The 19,089-nt window shown below is 40.4% G+C and overlaps 1 long non-coding RNA gene across 1 annotated transcript in view; it reads right to left on the bottom strand.

Moving 5' to 3' along the window:
• Nucleotides 1–3,572: 3,572 nt before the first annotated feature.
• Nucleotides 3,573–19,089, bottom strand: part of LOC307184754 — a 96,344-nt gene continuing 80,827 nt past the window's right edge. The window contains exon 4 of the long non-coding RNA XR_013827819.1: nucleotides 3,573–3,700. This is a non-coding gene — a long non-coding RNA (uncharacterized lncRNA). The remainder of the gene's footprint in view (nucleotides 3,701–19,089) is intronic.

Here is a 19,089-nt window from a genome sequence, read left to right as displayed (position 1 = left end):
GAGGCCCGCTGTGCGTTCTCCCGGGGAAGTTGTCCCTGGATCCTGGGAACCTAGCAGTGGCGGGCTGCACAGGCTCTGCGGAAGAGGGGTGTGGAGAGTGACCTGTGCTCGCACACAGGCCCCTTGGTGGCGGCAGCAGCAGCCTTAGTGTCTCCCGCCCGTCTCTGGGGTCTGCGCTTTTAGCCGTGGTTCATGCCCGTCTCTGGGGTTCGCGCTTTTAGCCGCGGCTCATGCCCGTCTCTGGGGTTCACACTTTTAGCCGCGGCTCATGCCCGTCTCTGGGGTTCGTGCTTTTAGCCGCGGCTCATGCCCGTCTCTGGGGTTCGTGCTTTTAGCCGCGGCTTGCGCCCGTCTCTGGAATTCCTTTAAGCAGCGTTCTTAAACCCCTCTCCTCACGCACCAGGAAACAAAGAGGGAAGAAAAAGTCTCTTGCCTCTTCGGCAGGTGCAGACTTTTCCCCGGACTCCCTCCTGGCTAGCCGTGGTTCACTAACCCCTTCAGGCTATGTTCAAGCCGCCAACCCCAGTCCTCACCCTGCGCTCCGTCCAAAACCTTCAGTGTTCATTTTTGAACGTAAGTAGTAAATATGCAGTCGAGAGATCCCCTTTAAGAATGAGGCACTGATAAAGGCGATGTAACTCTAAAAATTATTCTTTCGTGTTATTTTTTTCTGGAATATTATACATGGATTAATTTGTATCAGACTTTCTCAGATTTCTTACACATATAGGGTTTCTTTTCAGTGGGAGTTTTCACATGTAAGAATGAAGGCCAACTGATGTTTTCCCCACATTGCTTACATTCAAGAAGTTTCCATTAAGTATGAGATCTTTCATGCCTTCGAAAGGAACTGGGTCGACTGAAGGCTTTCCCACCTTATCTACATTTGTAGGGTTTCTCGCCAGTGTGTATTCTCATGTGTCCTTGAAAGGTAGTGCAGTAAATGAAGGTTTTCCCACATTCTGTACATTCATAAAGTTTCTCTCCAGTGTGAGTTTTTTCATGTGTTCAAAAGGATGTGTAGCAACTGAAGGCTCTGCCACATTGTTTACATTCATAGGGTTTCTCTCCTGTGTGAGTTCTTTGAAGTATGCTAAATGAACTGGGGAAACTGAATGCTTTTCCACATTCCTTACTTACAAGGTCCATCTCCAGTGTGTGTTACCATGTGTGTTTGAACACTTGAGGGAGAAATGAAGGCTTTCCCACATTCTTTCTTTACATTTATAGGGTTTCTCTCCAGTGTGCTTCCTCACGTGTCCTTGAAAGGTTGTGTGATAAATGAAGGTTTTCCCACATTCTGTACATTCATAGGGTTTCTCTCCAGTGTGAGTTCTTTCGTGTATTCGAAATGAACTGGGCCAACTGGAAGTTTTACCACACTGTATACATTCATATGACTTCTCTCCAGTGTGAATCCTTTCATGTGATCAAAACGAACTGGGACAAATGGAGGCTTTCCCAGATTCCTTACATTTATAAGGTTCATCTCCAGTATGTGTTATCATGTGTGTACGAATGGTTGAAAGAGAAATGAAGGCTTTACCACATTCCTTACATTCATAGGGTTTCTCTCCAGTGTGAATTCTTTCATGTATTCGCAAACCTAGAGGAGAACTGAAGGTTTTCTCAGTTTACATTCGTATTGTTTCTCTGCAGTGTGAATCCTTTCATGTCTTCGAAAGGAACTGGGACAGCTGAGGGCTTTACCACACTGCTTACATTCATAGGGTTTTTCGCCAGTGTGATTTCTTTCATGTGCTCGAAAGGAAGCGGAATAACTACAGGCTTTCCCACATTCCTTCCATTTATAGGGTCCTTCTCCAGTGTGTGTTATCATGTGTCTTTGAAAGGTTGTGAACCACGTGAAGGCTTTCCCACATTCCTTACATTCATAGGATTCCTCTCCAGTGTGAGTCTTTTCATGTCTGTGAACAGATTTGTGGTAACTGAAGGCTTTCCCACATCCCTTGCATTTATATGGCTTCTTCTCATATTCATGATACTCATATGGTTTGTGTCCACTGTGAGATCTGATGTGCCTATTAAGGAATGAATGACGCATGAAGACTTTCCCACACACGTTACAGTCACATGGTTTTACTCCAGAAAGGGTTTTCTGGTTCAGATTAAGATTTGGAATCTGGCTGACAATTTCTCCATCTTGATTACCTTCTTTGCTTTCACAGAGTTTTTCTACCATATGACTTGTGTAAAAAATGAGAAATTATTGATGATTTCTTTAACAATTTCACATTTATTAGTAGGGTATTTATTAGAATTACATTTTTATATTTTATAGCAAAAGTGAAGGTTTTTTGCCCTTTCTGAATTTTTTGAGGGTGATTTATACTGAAAGCTCTGTAAGAGGACTTGACATACCTATTATGAAAACAGTAATATTAATATATTGGGTTTCTTAATATTGTTTCCGAAAACACTGGACATCTATGTCACGTTTAAGTAAATGTTTTTGGTGAAAAAAATTTATGGATAACTTTGAAGCTGGGGTTGTTTTATTTTAAAAAGTTTATGACATACCAGGATTCTCATGTGGCACACTGATATCTACTGTGTGTGTGACTCACCTTAGTTTTCTCCCTTGGATTTTGTACCAATCTTCAGTGTTATGACTGTCCCATTTTTTCCCCTAAAATGCAGACCCAGAAAAATAATGCAAATTATTAGAAATTATAGAAAAATATTAGATTTTAGGTCCACAATGAGCTGTGACCATGCTTAGTTTATTTACCAATGTACAGCAGTTCCCCCTTACCCCCAGTTTCGCTTTCGATGGTGTCAGTTACCTATGGTCAATTGCAGTCTGAAAATGCTAATTTACACTGTGCACCCTTCCAAGTAATATGATGAAATCTTGCAATGTCCAGGTCTGTCCCATCCAGGATGTGAATCATCCCTTTGTTCAGTGTATCCATGCTGTATATGCTACCTGCCCATCAGTAACTTAGTAGCCATCTCAGTTTTCAGATCACTGTGGTGGTATTGCAGTGCTTGTGTTCAAGTAGTCCTTATTTTAATTAACGATGGCCCCAAAGCGCAAGAATAGTGATGTTGGTAATTAGGATATGCCAAAGAAAAGTTATAAAGTGCTTCCTTTCAGTGAAAAGATGAAAGTTCTTGATTTAAGGGAAGAAAAAAATCATACACTGATGTTGCTAAGATCTATAGGAAAAATGAATCTTCTATCATGAAATTGTAAAGAAGGAAAAAGAAGGTGATCTTAGTTTTGCTGTCTCATCTCAAATTGCAAGTTATGGACACTTAACACTTATGCATGTTAAGTTCATGTCTATTTTACATGTTCTATTCTTATTGTTATCAATATCTTACTGTGCACCAAATTTCTAAATTAAAATTATCATAGGTATGTATGTATAGGATTCAGTACTATCTGCAGTTTCAGGCATCCACTGGTGGTCTTGGAATGTATCCCCTGCGGATAAGGGGGGACTACTGTATTACTTTTCCATATTCCACATCTTGGAACAGTGTTGATGGGCAAGAAATACTTGTTCTCTAACTGAAGAAGTGAAGGAATGTTGTCATGCTTACCTGTTGAGACCAGGTTCCTCAAGATTTCCTGCATCACATCTCTATAAAGTTTCTTCTGCAAGGGATTCAGTAAAGCCCACTCCTCCTGGGTGAAGTTCACAGCCACATCCTCAAAGGTCACTGGGTCCTAAAACAGACCAAATATGTTTCCAGTAAGATGTGTGAGTCTGACAGAACTGGGGATTTATACTCAATTTACAGGAAGATTACATATGATTCTGTCACCTTCAAACATTTATTTTATGTCTTGGTCATCAGAAACTGACTCTATGTCCTTACTTACTTCTTCATGAATTTAACAGCATAATAAACACATGCAAATAATTTATTAATTTTCACTGTGATTACTTTAAATGTTATTGCTCTCTGATGTCAGGGTCTAGAGCACCCTGGAGAAATGAGAGAAATGCTACACAAATGAATCATTTTAAACACATCAATCTCTTGTGAGAAAAACTCATCTCTCTTGTTATTACACACCATTTAACTCAGTACACTCCATGATGTATGAGGTCAAATCTGCAGGAGCTTTCAATGAATAAAACACAGTGAAGAACTGGAAGCTTTTTCTTCTATTCGCATCACCAAACATGAGAGTCCAGGAGGCCTGTGGAAATCCAACTTGTGACAAGGATCAGTTTGCCATACTGGCCTGAGAATTACTCCAGGTGATAAGAAATAGCCAGGTGCAACTGGCTAGATTAAAGTATTGTTGTAAAGAAGTAGTACTTTTAGCTTGTGTAAAATTTATTGCAGACTAGTTTCTCCATTCTCTCTCTGTCCCATTCATGGAGCTAGGAAGTTATTCAGAAGTTAAGGCTCAGACAACTTTGCATGATATGACATGCTAAAAAGACACAGCTACTTAGACCTCCACAAAACCCTATACACAATGAGCCTCAGGGCTGCTTCTCACTAGTTTTTAGCACACACAGGCACACATAATGAAATGATAAAGTGCTAAAACATTTCTTTTTGGTCAAAGCCCTTGCTAAATAACCTCGAGAAATGGGTTAAGAGCTGCATATTGCACAGGAATTCACAACACTCCACAAAGGTCTGGTGGTGAATCTGCCCATGATTATATAATACATAAAGAATTCACAGTGCTTTCCTCCAAACAATGTAAAACCTCCATTCTCTAATTTCAGGTGGAAGTTTCCTGGCCAGCCACTCCAGAGGCAATCCTCCCAACATCTCTCACTTCTGAACTCCCATATGGTGCACAGAAGCAGAACAGCCCAGCCCCGAGTACAGGAATATGTAAGTTGATGACACCACACACTGCCAATAGTGTACAAAGGGTTTATTACTTCCATAATTGAGGTCTCTGGGGAGTAAGGCAGGCCTCTCAAGAAGGCATGAAATGGCTTGAGAGTGCAAGGAAAAGTACATGGACTTATTTTTTAGTTGAGGTTGTGGGTGGACTGAAGAGAGAGTTCACATACAAGGGCAGGCATGAATTGAATCTCTTGTCACTGCCACAGGAAGGAAACTAAGGCTTTCCTATCATCATGGATACATGTGGGTCACAAGAGGAGGAAGGAGGGATGAGGCTTCAAAGCTGTCAGCAGTCAAAAAACTGGAGTCAGAGACTTCTCTTTTCTTGTTCTTTGTATAAAGAACTTAGAAATCATCCTTCCTAACCTCACAAGAAGAAAAGCAAAGAACTGAAGACACAGAACAAACCACTGTTTCCAAAATTGGAAAAAAAGAAAGAAGCTATTTTGAAATAACTATTCTTAACAAGGCCTATCCTCAAAAGAGACTGTTTCACCAGGGCTTAATGCAAAGACAAAAAAGAATACAACATCTAAGAACTTTGGGACAATGACAGCAGGTGTAAAATACACAAAATGAGAATATCTCATAGAAAAGCAGAAAGGAACAAAAAAAATAAGTGAAGCAATCGTCACTGAGATTTTCCTAACATTAGTGATAGACAGCAAACTGCAGATTCAGGAAGCTAAGAAAAACACAAAACATGAAAAAAAAAGCACACCAAAAACTGCACTGCCAAGCACATCATTTTCAACTGGAGAAAAATCAAAGACAAAGGGAACATTCTGAAAGAAGCCAGAGGGAAAAAACAAACCTTAGTTTTACTTAAACAAGGATAAGAATTAAATCAGACCTCTTTTCAAAAACTATGCAAGCAAGAAATATCATATAACTGGAATCACATAATATTTATCCTTTGGAATCTGGGTTCTTTCACTTAGCAATATATATATATATATATATATATACACACACACATATATATATATACACACATATACATACATATATATACATATATATACATACACATATATACATACATATGAATATATATACATATACATATACATACACACATATATGAATATATATATAAGATTTATCCATGTTGTTGCACATATTAACAGTTCATTACTTTTTATTGCTGAGTAGGATTGCATTGTACAGATGTACTATTATTTATTCATTCACCAAATGACATCTGAGTTGTTTCCAGGTTTTGGTGATTATGAATAAAGCTGCTGTAAACATTAACATACCAAAACCAAACAAAACAACAACAACAAAAAAACCCGAAATATGCAAGCAAGAAGAGAGTGGAATGAAATATTTAAAGTGCAGAAGGTAAAAAACCACCATCCTAAAACTCTGTGTCAAGCAAAATTATTCTTCAAAAGTGAGGGAGAATATTTTGTAATAACCTATATGTGAAAAGAATCTGGAAAATAATTATATATATATATATATATAAAATAACTGAATATATATATAATAACTGAATAACTTTGCTGTATACCTGAAATGAACACACACTGTAAATCAACTATACTTCAATAAAAAATATTAAAAAGCAGATAAGCCTTTGTAATAAAAAAAATCTCTAGGACTGCTGCATCTCAGGAAAAACAGTGATGGAGAAATACTTTCTGAGAAAAAATTGAGGGACTCTAACATCAATACACCTGGTTTTACAAGAAACAGTAAAAGAAATTCATTAGGAGGTACAGGCATACCTTGGAGACAATGAGGGTTCAGTTCCAGACTACCACAATAAAGCAAATCACATGAATTTTTTGGTTTGCCAGTGCATGTAAAAGTTGTATTTATACTATTCTGTACTCTGTTAAGTGTGCACTAGCATTATGTATAAAAATACAATGTACATACCTTAATTTAAAAATACTTTATTGCTAAAAAAAACTTTATTGCTAAAAAATTCTAACCATCAAAGATTACAGATCACAGACCACCATAACAAATGTAACAAAAATTTGAAATACTGTGAGAATTACCAAAATGTGACAGACACACAAAATGAGCAAATGCTATTGAAAAAAAGGTGCCAATAGATTTGCTTCACACAGGGTTACAACCAGTCTTCAACTTGCAAAAAATGCATTATCTGTAAAGTGCAATAAAGTGAATCGCAATAAAGTAAGGTATGTCTGAAAATGATATAAACAGGTGAAACATTAGAAAAGAGGACCCTTTAAGAGCTGTTCTCAGTTCACTATAGCCTTGTTGGTCTCATGGACACAAGCCCCACTGGTTTTCAAAGCTAGATGTTTTGGGACTTCCCTGGTGGTCCAGTGGTTATAAGATTCTGCCCTTCCACTGCAGGGGATGTGGGTTCCATCCCTGATCAGGGAACTAGGATCCCACATGCTGTGTGGTTGTGCCCCCCACCCCTGAAAGGCTAGATGTTTGGGGGGCTTGTCTTCATGTGTGACTCTTAAAAGCTGGGGTGCCAAGTGTGGGGTCTAAACCCTTTGCTCCTTAAGGAGAAGCTTGGAGTTTTGAGTGCCTTCCTGAAGGTGGGGTGCCATACATGGGTTGGGGGCCGGTTATGGTAAGATAGTGCCTCAGCTTCTACCCACTTTGATGTGGGTGTTCTCATTTGCCCTATGCATAGGGAATTGCCAGTTATGGGCAATGAGAGATGAGTTGCTGTATGTTCCTATACGCATGACAACATCTGCTGCTGCCCTGCCTGGATCACACCCGGGTTCTCTGGGCTGTCTCTGCATAGCTAGACTGAGTCCTCTCCCAGAGCCTGTCTGCCCAGGATTCCTGGGGTGCTGCCCTGTGTGTGCAAGGACAATGGTTGCTTCCAGCTGCCCCACCAAGATCACACCCAAGACCCTTGGTCTGTCTTTGTATACAGACCGAGTCTTTTCCCAGGGCCCAGTTGGCCCAGATCTCCCACCAGGCTGTGGTGTGGAGTGAATTTTGCCCAATTCACACTGGGGAGTGGCGAGGCAGCAGCTGCCAGTGCCAGGCTCTCTCTGCGCTGATTGTTGACAAGCCAGCATGTGCACACTCCTTGCGAGTAGCATCTTGGCTTCTCCAGCCCTTCTGACTGTCCCAGTGGTTTTCCGAGCAGCCAAGAGGGCTAGTCTCCTCTCCACAGGACGCCAGGACTGGGATGCACAGACTGTGGCTCCACCTGCTTGCTCCCCAAGGTGAGGGGCTGCCCGTGTGGACCTTCTCTTCCTTTCAGATCCCTCCCAAGGGCACAGATCCCAACCTAATGTCTTTTTTTCTGTCCTACCCAGTTACATGGAGATCTTTCTTGCGGCTTTGGTTGTACAGAAGTTCTTCTGGGGACCTCCCTGGTAGTCCAGTGGTTAAGACTCTGCACTTCCACTGTACGGGCGTGTGTTCAATTCCTGGTTGGGTAACTAAGATCCTGCAAGCTGTGCAGTGTGGGCCAAAAAAAAAGTTCTTCTGCCAGGTTCCAGTTAATTTTCTGTGAGAACTGTAGCAAGTATTTTTGATGTGTTGTAGGGGTAGGGGAGTTCCACATCCTCCTACCCTGTCATCTTGATTCCCCTTTCTCCTTTCAAATTATTATACTATTTGTTATGTTTATCTGTGATCAGTGATCTTTGATGTTACTACAATGACTCACTGAAGGCTCAGATGATGGTTGGTATTTTTTAGCTCTAAAGTATTTTAAAAGTAAGGTATATACACTTTTTATACATAATGCTGTTATACACTTAATAGACCATAATATAGGGTAAACATAGATTTATATACACTAGGAAACCAAAATTCATGTGATAATTGCTTCATTGTGATAACTGCTTTATTGCAGTGGGCTGAACCTGCAATATCTCTGTGGTATACCTGTGGTAGATACACAAAAGAAAAAGGTAAAGGAATCTAAGCATACCAAAAAAGACAGGAATCTAAGCAAGCAAAGAAGACAGGAAAATAGGAATTACAAAACAGCCAAAAAACAGTGAACAAAATAGCAATAAGGACATACCTATCAATAATTACTTTAAATGTAAAACAAATAATAAATTCTCCCATCAAAACACAGAGTGGCTGAATGAATTAAAAAAAAAAGACTCACCTATATACTGCCTACAAAAACATCACCTGAGATAAAAGTGCACACACAGACTGAAAGGATGGAAAAAAAATATTCCATGCAAATGGAAACCAGAAGAAAGCTGGGGCAGATATACTTGTAACAGTCAAAATAAATTTAAGATAAAGACTGTTATAAGAGACAAAAAAGGTCATTATATAATGATAAAGGAGTAAATCTAAAAAGAGAATATAACATTTGTAAACATTTATGCACTCAAAAAAGGAACATCTGAATATGTAAAACAAAATTTAACAGGTCTAAAGGGAGAAGTAGAAAGCCATACAATAACAGAAAGGGGGCTTCCCTGGTGGCGCAGTGGTTGAGAGTCCACCTGCCGATGCAGGGGACACGGGTTTGTGCCCCGGTCCGGGAAGATCCCACATGCCGTGGAGCGGCTGGGCCCGTGAGCCATGGCCGCTGAGCCTGCGCGTCCCGAGCCTGTGCTCCGCAACGGGAGAGGCCACAACAGTGAGAGGCCCGCGTACAGCAAAAAAAATAATAAAAAATAATAAAAAAATAACAGAAAGGGACTTTAATACCCCAATTTCATCAGTGGATACATCATTCAGACAGAAAATCAATAAAGAAACACTGGACTTCAGTGACACATTAGGCCAGTCATTCCATCCAAAAGCAACAGAATACACAATCTTCTCAAGGGCACATGGAACATTCTCCAGGAGAGAGCATATGTTAGGCCACAAAACAAGTCTTAATAAATTTAAGAAGATGAAAGTCATATAAAGCATCTTTCCTGACCACAGTGCTATACAACTAGAGATCCATTATGAGAAGATAACTGGAAGATTCACATGTGGAGATTAAAAATGATACTGAACAACCAATAGGTTAAAGAAATCAAAAGAGAAATTTTAAAAAGTATCTTGAGACAAATGAAATGGAAATATAGTAGAACCCCATTATCTGTGAGGGATACATTCCAAGACACTGAGTGCATGCCTGAAACCATGAATAGTAATTAACACCACAAATATTATGTTTTTTTCCTATACATACACATGCGCACACAGTGTGTATACAATGAAAAAAGGGATGATTCATATCCCAGGCAAGATGGAGCAGGATGGCACAAAGTTTTATCATACTCCTCAGGACACTGCACAATTCAAAACTTTATTTTTAAAAATGTTTCAAGTATTTAAAAAATGTCTATTTCTGTAATTTTCCATTTCATATTTTCAGACCACAGTTGACTGCAGGTAACTGAAAGTGTAAAAAGCAAAACTGCAGGGCTTGCCTGGTGGCGCAGTGCTTGAGAATCTGCCTGCCAATGCAGGGGAAACAGGTTTGAGCCCTGGTCTGGGAAGATCCCACATTCCGCGGAGTAACTGGGCCTGTGAGCCACAACTACTGAGCCTGCACGTGTGGAGCTTTTGCTCTGCAACAAGAGAGGCCACGACAGTGAGAGGCCTGTGCAGCACCATGAAGAGTGGACCCAGCTCGCCGCAACTAGAGAAAGCCCACACACAGAAACGAGGACCCAACACAGCCAAAAATAAATTAAAAAACCTTAAAAAAGAAAAAGAAAAAAGAAAAACTGCAGGTAAAGGGGGACTATTGTGCAACATACTGAAACATACAGGATGCAGCAAAAGCATTTCCAAGAGGGAAGTTCACAGTGATAGTGATAAATCAAGAAACAAAAAAGATCTCAAAAAACCTAACTTTACATATCAAGGAACTAGGAAAAGAAGAAAAAGCAAATGGAAAAGTTAGTAAAATGAAAGAAATAACAAAGATCACAGTGGAAATAAATAAACACTAAAAAGAGAAGACAAAAACAATAAATGAAACTAAGATCTTTAAAAATATAAGGTAGATACCAGGAAAAAGACATGGAGATCACTTTCCTCCACACAAATACATCTACATGTGTAACAACTACAGAACACCTACTAAACGCTGGCAGAAGACTTCAGACTTCCCAGAGGGCAAGAAACTCCCCACATACCTGGCCGTGTGGCTGACAGGGTCTTGGTGCTCCAGCCTGCTGTCAGGGCTGAGCCTCTGAGGTGGGAGAGCTGAGTTTAGTACACCGGACCACCAGAGACCTCCTGACCCCATGTAATATCTATCAGCGAGGGGTCTCCCAGTGATCTCTGTCTCAACCCTAAGACCGAGCTCCACTCAACGGCCAGCAAGCTCCAGTGCTGGACACCCCATGCCAAACAACTAGCAAGACAGGAACACAACCCAATCCAGTAGCAGAGAGACTGCCTAAAATCATACTAAGTTCACAGACACCCCAAAACACATCACTGGACACGGCCCTACCCCCAGAAAGACAAGATCCAGCCCCACCCAGCAGAACACAGGCACCAGTCCTCTCTACCAGGAAGCCTACCCAAGCCCCTTAACCAACCTTACCCACCGGGGGCAGACACCAAAAGCAACGGGAATTACGAACCTGTAGCCTGTGAAAAAGAGACACCAAACACAGTAAGTTAAACAAAATGAGAATACAGAGAAATATGCAGCAGATGAAGGAGCGAGATAAAAACCCACCAGACCAGGGCTTCCCTGGTTGTGCAGTGGTTGAGAGTCAACCTGCTAATGCACAGGACACGGATACGTGTCCTGGTCCGGGAAGATCCCACATGCCACAGAGCGGCTGGGCCCATGAGCCATGGCTGCTAAGCCTGTGCATCTGGAGCCTTTGCTCTGCAACAGGAGAGGCCACAACAGTGAGAGGCCCGCATACCGCAAAAAAAAAAAAAAATTTAAAAAAATCCCAGAACACCAAACAAATGAAGAGGAAATAGGCAGACTACCTGAAAAAAATTCAGAGTAATGATAGAAAAGATGATCCAAAAATCTTGGAAATAGAATGGAAAAATACGAGAAATGTTTAACAAGACCTAGAAGGACTAAAGAGCAAAGAAACAACAATGAACAACACAATAAATGAAATTAAAAATTCCCTAGAAAGAATCAATAGAATAAATGGGGCAGAAAAAAGGATAAATGACCTGGAAGATAAAATAGTGGAAATAACTGCTGCAGAGCAGAATAAAGAAAAAAGAATGAAAAGAATTGAGGACAGTCTCAGAGACGTCTGGGGCAACATTAAACGTACCAACACTCGAAATATAGGGGTCCCAGAAGAAGAAGAAAACAAGAAAGGGGGAGCTTCAAGATAGTGGAAGAGTAAGACACAGAGATCACCTTCCTCCCCACAACTACATCAGAAATACATCTGCACATGGAACTGATCCTATAGAACACATACTGAATGCTGGCAGAAGACCTCAGACCTCCCAAAAGGCAAGAAACTCCCCACGTACATGGGCAGGCCAAAAGAAAAAACAGACAAAAGAATAGGGATGGAACCTGAACCAGTGGGTGGGAGCTGTGAAGGAGGAAAGGTTTCCAAACACTAGGAAGCCCCTTCGCGGGTGGAGACTATGGGTGGCGGAAGGGGGAAGCTTTGGAGCCATGGAGGAGAGCGCAGCAACAGGGGTGCGGAGGGCAAAGCAGAGAGATTCCCGCACAGAGGAACAGTGCCGATTAGCACTCAACAGCCCGAGAGGTATGTCTGCTCACCCGCCAGGGCTGGGAACTAAGACTCGGGCTTTGGTTGGATCCCAGGAAGAGGAGTGGGGTTGGCTGTGAGAACACAGCCTGAAGGGACTAGTGCACCACGGGTAGCCGGGAGGGAGTCTGGGAAAAACTCTGGAGCTGCCGCAGAGGGTAGAATCTTGTTATTCCCTCTGCTTCTTGGTGCGCTAGAAGAGGGGATTAAGAGTGCCCCTTAAAGGAGCTCCAGAGACGGGCGTGAGCTCCGGCTATCAGCGTGGACCCCAGAGACGGGCATGGGATGCTGAGGCTGCTGCTGCAGCCACCAAGAAGCCTGTGTGCAAGCACAGGTCACTCTCCACAACTCGCCTCCCGGGAGCCTGTGCAGCCCGCCACTGCCAGGGTCCTGTGATCCAGAGACAACTTCCCCAGTAGAATGCACAGCATGCCTCAGGCTGTTGCAACATCACACAGGCCTCTGCCGATGCAGGCTAGCCCCGATTCTGTGCCCCTGCTTCCCGCCCCCCCCAGCCTGAGTGAGCCAGAGACCCTGAAGTAGCTGCTCCTTTAAGCCTGTCCTGTCTGAGCAAAGAACAGATGCCTTCAGGCGACCTACATGCAGAGGCAGGTCCAAATCCAAAGCTGAACCCCGGGAGCTGTGTGAACACAGAAGAGAAAGGGAAATCTCCCAGCAGCTTCAGGAGCAGCGGATTAAATCTCCACAATCAACTTGATGTACCCTGCATCGGTGGAATACCTGAATAGACAACGAATCATCCCAAATTGAAGAGGTGGAGTTGGGGAGCAAAGATATATATATATTTCCCCCCTTTTCCTCTTTTTGTGAGTGTGCATGTGTATTCTTCTTTCTGTGATTTTGTCTGTATAGCTTTGCTTTTACCATTTGTCCTAGGATTCTGTTCATCCCGTTTTTTTACTTTCAAAAATATTTTTCTTAATATTTTTTTATTTTAATAAATTTATTTTATCTTCTTTCTTTCTTTCTTTCTTTCTTTCTTTTCTCCCTCTTATTCTGAGCTGTGTGGATGAAAGGCTCTAGGTGCTCCAGCCAGGAGTCAGGGCTGTGCCTCTGAGGTGGGAGAGACAACTTCAGGACACTGGTCACAAGAGGCCTCCCAGCTCCACATAACATCAAATGGTGAAAATCTCCCAGAGATCTCCATCTCAACACCAAGACCCAGCTTCACTCAACGACCAGCAAGCTACAGTGCTGGACACCCTATGCCAAAGAAGTAGCAAGAGAGGAACACAACCCCATCCATTAGCAGAGAGGCTGCCTAAAATCATAATAAGGCCACAAACACCCCAAAACATACCACCAGACGTGGATCTGCCCACCAAAAAGACAAGATCCAGCCTCATCCACCAGAACACAGGCACTAGTCCTCTCCACTAGGAAGCCTATAGAACCCACTGAACCAACCTTAGCCCCTGGGGACACACACCAAAAACAACGGGAACTACGAACCTGCAATCTGCGAAAAGGAGACCCCAAACATAGTAAGTTAAGCAAAATGAGAAGATAGAGAAATACATTGCAGATGAAGGAGCAAGGTAAAAACCCACCAGACCGAACAAATGAAGAGGAAATAGGCAGTCTACCTGAGAAAGAATTCAGAATAATGATAGTAAAGATGATCCAAAATCTTGGAAATAGAATAAACACAAGAAACGTTTAACAAGGACCTAGAAGAACTAAAGAGCAACCAAACAATGATGAACAACACAATAAATGACATTAAAAATTCTCTAGAAGGGATCAATAGCAGAATAACTGAGGCAGAAGAATGGATAAGTGACCTGGAAGATAAAATAGTGGAAATAACTACTGCAGAGCACAATAAAGAGAAAAGAATGAAAAGAACTTAGGACAGGCTCAGAGACTTCTGGGAGAACGTTAAACGCATTATTCGAATTATAGGGGTCACAGAAGAAGAAGAGCGAAAGAAAGGGACTGAGAAAATATTCGAAAAGATTATAGTTGAAAACTTCCCTAATATGGGAAAGGAAATAGTCAAGTCCAGGGAGAGGAGTGGGGTTGATGCACAGAGTTTAATGCACGGAGAGTCCCATACAGGATAAATTCAAGGAGAGAAAAAAGACAAGACATATTAATCAAACTATCAAAAATTAAATACAAAGAAAAAATATTAAAAGCAGCAAGGGAAAAAAAAATAACACACAAGGGAATCCCCATAAGGTTAACAGCTGATCTTTCAGCAGAAAGTCTGCAAGCCAGAAGGAAGTGGCAGGACATATTTAAAGTGATGAAAGAGAAATATCTACAACCAAATTATTCTACCCAGGAAGGATCTCATTCAGATTTAATGGAGAAATTAAAACTTTCATAGACAAGCAAATGCTAAGAGAATTCAGCAGCACCAAACCAGCTTTACAACAAATGCTAAAGGAATTTCTTTAGGAAGGACACAGAACAGAAGGAAAAGACCTAAAATAACAAGCTCAAAACAATTAAGAAAATGGGAATAACAACATACATATTGATAATTACCTTAAATGTAAATGGATTAAATGCTCAAAAACAAAAGACATAGACTGGCTAAATGGATACAAAAACAAGACCTGTATATACGCTGTCTACAAGACACCTACTTCAGACTTAAGGGCACATACAGACTGAACATGAGGGGATGGAAAAAGATATTCTATGCAAATGGAAATCAAAAGAAAGCTGGACAAGCAATTCTCATATCAGAAAAAATAGACTTTAAAATAAAGACTATTAGAAGGGACAAAGAAGGACACTACATAAGGATCAAGGAATCGATCCAAGAAGAAGATATAACAATTGTAAATATTTATGCACCCAACATAGGAGCACCTCAATACATAAGGCAAATATTAACAGCCATAAAAGGGGAAATCGACAGTAACACAATCATAGTAGGGGACTTTAACACCCCACTTTCACCAGTACACAGATCATCCAAAATGAAAATAAATAAGGAAACACGAGCTTCAAATGATACATTAAACAAGATGGACTTAACAGAATACACTTTCTTCTCAAGTGCTCAGGGAAACTTCTCCAGGATACATCATATCCTGGGTCACAAATCAAGCCTTGGTAAATTCAAGAAAATTGACATCGTATCAAGTATCTTTTCCGACCACAGCGTTATGAGATTAGATATAAATTACAGGCAAAAATCTGTAATAAAATACAAACACATGGAGGCTAAACAGTACACTAAATAACCAAGAGATCACTGAAGAAATCAAAGAGGAAATCAAAAAATACCTAGAAACAAATGACAATGAAAATACGACGAACCAAAACCTATGGGATGCAGCAAAAGCAGTTCTAAGAGGGAAGTTTATACCAATACAGTCCTACCTTAAGAAATAAGAAACATCTCAAGGAAACAACCTAACCTTGCACCTAAAACAATTAGAGAAGGAAGAACAAAAAAAACCCCAAAGTTAGCAGAAGGAAAGAAATCATAAAGATCAGATCAGAAATAAATGAAAAACAAATGAAAGAAATGATAGCAAAGATCAATAAAACTAAAAGTTCACTCTTTGAGAAGATAAAATTGATAAAACATTAGCCAGACTCATCAAGAAAAAAAGGGAGAAGACTCAAATCAATAGAATTAGAAATGAAAAAGGAGAAGTAACAACTGACAATGCAGAAATACAAAGGATCATGAGAGATTACTACAAGCAACTCTATGCCAATAAAATGGACAACCTGGAAGAAATGGACATATTCTTAAAAATGCACAACCTGCCGAGACTGAACCAGGAAGAAACAGAAAATATGAACAGACCAGTCACAAGCACTGAAATTGAAATTGTGATGAAAAATCTTCCAACAAACAAAAGCCCAGGACCAGCTGGCTTCACAGGTGAATTCTATCAAACATTTACAGAAGAGCTAACACCTATCCTTTTTAAACTCTTCCAAAATGTAGCAGAGGGAGGGACACTCCCAAACTCATTCTATGAGGCCACCATCTCCCTGATACCAAAACCAGACAAAGATGTCACAAAGAAAGAAAACTACAGGCCGATATCACTGATAAACATAGATGCAAATATCCTCAACAAAATACTAGCAAAGAGAAGCCAACATTAAAAGGATCATACACCATGATCAAGTGGGGTTTATTTCAGGAATGCAAGGATTCTTCAATATACGCAAATAAATCAACGTGATACACCATATTAACAAATTGAAGGAGAAAAACCACACGATCTTCTAAATAGATGCAGAAGAAGTGTTCGACAAAACTCAACACCCATTTATGATAAAAACCCTGCAGAAAGTAGGCATAGAGGGAACTTTCCTCAACATAATAAAGGCCATATATGACAAACCCACAGCCAACAACATCCTCGATGGTGAAAAACTGAAAGCATTTCCACTAAGATCAGGAAAAAGACAAGGTTGCCCACTCTCACCACTCTTATTCAACATAGTTTTGGAAGTTTTAGCCACAGCAATCAGAGAAGAAAAGGAAATAAAAGGAATCCAAATCGGAAAAGAAGTAAAGCTGTCACTGTTTGCAGATGACATGATACTATACATAGAGCATCCTAAAGTTGCTACCTAGAAGCTAACTAGTAGCTCTAGAAAACTACTAGAGCTAATCAATGAATTTGGTAAAGTTGCAGGATATAAAATTAATGCACAGATATCTCTGGCATTCCTATACACTAATGATGAAAAATTTGAAAGGGAAATTAAGAAAACACTCCCATTTACCAGTGCAACAAAAAGAATAAAATATCTAGGAATAAACCTACCTGAGGAGACAAAAGACCAATATGAAGAAAATTATAAGACACTGATGAAAGAAATTAAAGATGATACAAATAGATGGAGAGACATACCATGTTCTTGGATTCGAGGAATCAACATTGTGAAAATGACTCTACTCCCCTAAGCAATCTACAGATTTAATGCAATCCCTATCAAACTACCACTGGCATTTTTCACAGAACTGGAACAAAGAATTTCACAATTCGTATGGAAACACAAAGGACCCTGAATAGCCAAAGCAATCTTCAGAACGAAAAGTAGAACTGGAGGAATCAGGCTCCCTGACTTCAGACTATACTACAAAGCTACAGTAATCAAGACAAGTATGGTACTGGCACAAAAACAGAAAGATAGATCAATGGAACAGGATAGAAAGCCGAGATAAACGCATGCACATATGGTCATCTTATCTTTGATAAAGGAGGCAGGAATGTACAGTGGAGAAAGGACACCCTCTTCAGTAACTGGTGCTGGGGAAACTGGACAGGTACGTGTAAAAGAATGAGATTTGATCACTCCTTAACACCATACACAAAAATAAGCTCAAAATGGATTAAAGACATAAATGTAAGTCCAGAACTATCAAACACTTAGAGGAAAACATAGGCAGAATACTCTATGTCATAAATCACAGCAAGATCCTTTTTGACGCACCTCCCAGAGAAATGGAAATAAAAACAAAAACAAATGGGATCTAATGAACTTCAAACCTTTTGCACAGCAAAGGAAACCATAAACAAGACCAAAAGACAACCCTCAGAATGACAGGAAATATTTGAAAATGAAGCAACTGACAAAGGATTAATCTCCAAAACTTACAAGTAGCACATGCAGCTCAATATCAAAAAAATAAACAATCCAACCCAAAAATGGGCAGAAGACCTAAATAGACATCTCTCCAAAGAAGACATACAGATTGCCAACAAACACCTAAAAGAATGCTCAACATTATTAATCATTAGAGAAATGCAAATAAAAACTACAGTGAGATTTCATCTCACACCAGTCAGAATAGCCATCATCAAAAACTCTAGAAACAATAAATGCTGGAGAGGGTGTGGAGGAAAGGGAACACTCCTGCACTGCTGATGGGAATGTGAATTGGTACAGCCACTATGGAGACCAGTATGGAGGTTCCTTAAAAAACTAAAAATAGAACTACCATACGACCCAGCAATGCCACTACTGGGCATATACACTGAGAAAACTAATTCAAAAAGAGACATGTACCAAAATGTTCATTGCAGCTCTATTTACAATAGCCAGGACATGGAAGCAACCTAAGTGTCCATCAACAGATGAATGGATAAAGAAGATGTGGCACATATATACCATGAAATATTACTGAGCCATGAAAAGAAAGGAAATTGAGTTATTTGTAGTGAGGTGCATGGACTTAGAGTCTGTCATACAGAGTGAAGTAAGTCAGAAAGAGAAAAACAAATACCAGATGCTAACACATATATATGGAATCTAAGAAAAAAAAGTCATGAAGAACCTAGGGGCAAGATGGGAATGAAGACACAGACCTACTAGAGGATGGACTTGAGGATATGGGGATGGGAAATGATAAGCAGTGACAAAGTGAGAGAGTGGCATGAACATATATATACTACCAAACGTAAAATAAATAGCTAGTGGGCATGAACATATATATACTACCAAACGTAAAATAAATAGCTAGTGGCAAACAGCTGCATAGCACAGGGAGATCAGCTTGGTGCTTGTGACCACCTACAGAGGGGGGAGGGAGGCAGACGCAAGAGGGAGGAGATATGAG

This window comes from Stenella coeruleoalba (genome assembly GCF_951394435.1).
Source record: "Stenella coeruleoalba genome assembly, chromosome: 3".
Lineage (NCBI taxonomy): Eukaryota > Metazoa > Chordata > Mammalia > Artiodactyla > Delphinidae > Stenella > Stenella coeruleoalba.
Note: the sequence above shows the minus strand (reverse complement) of the source record. Positions and strands in the feature narration are given on the sequence as shown.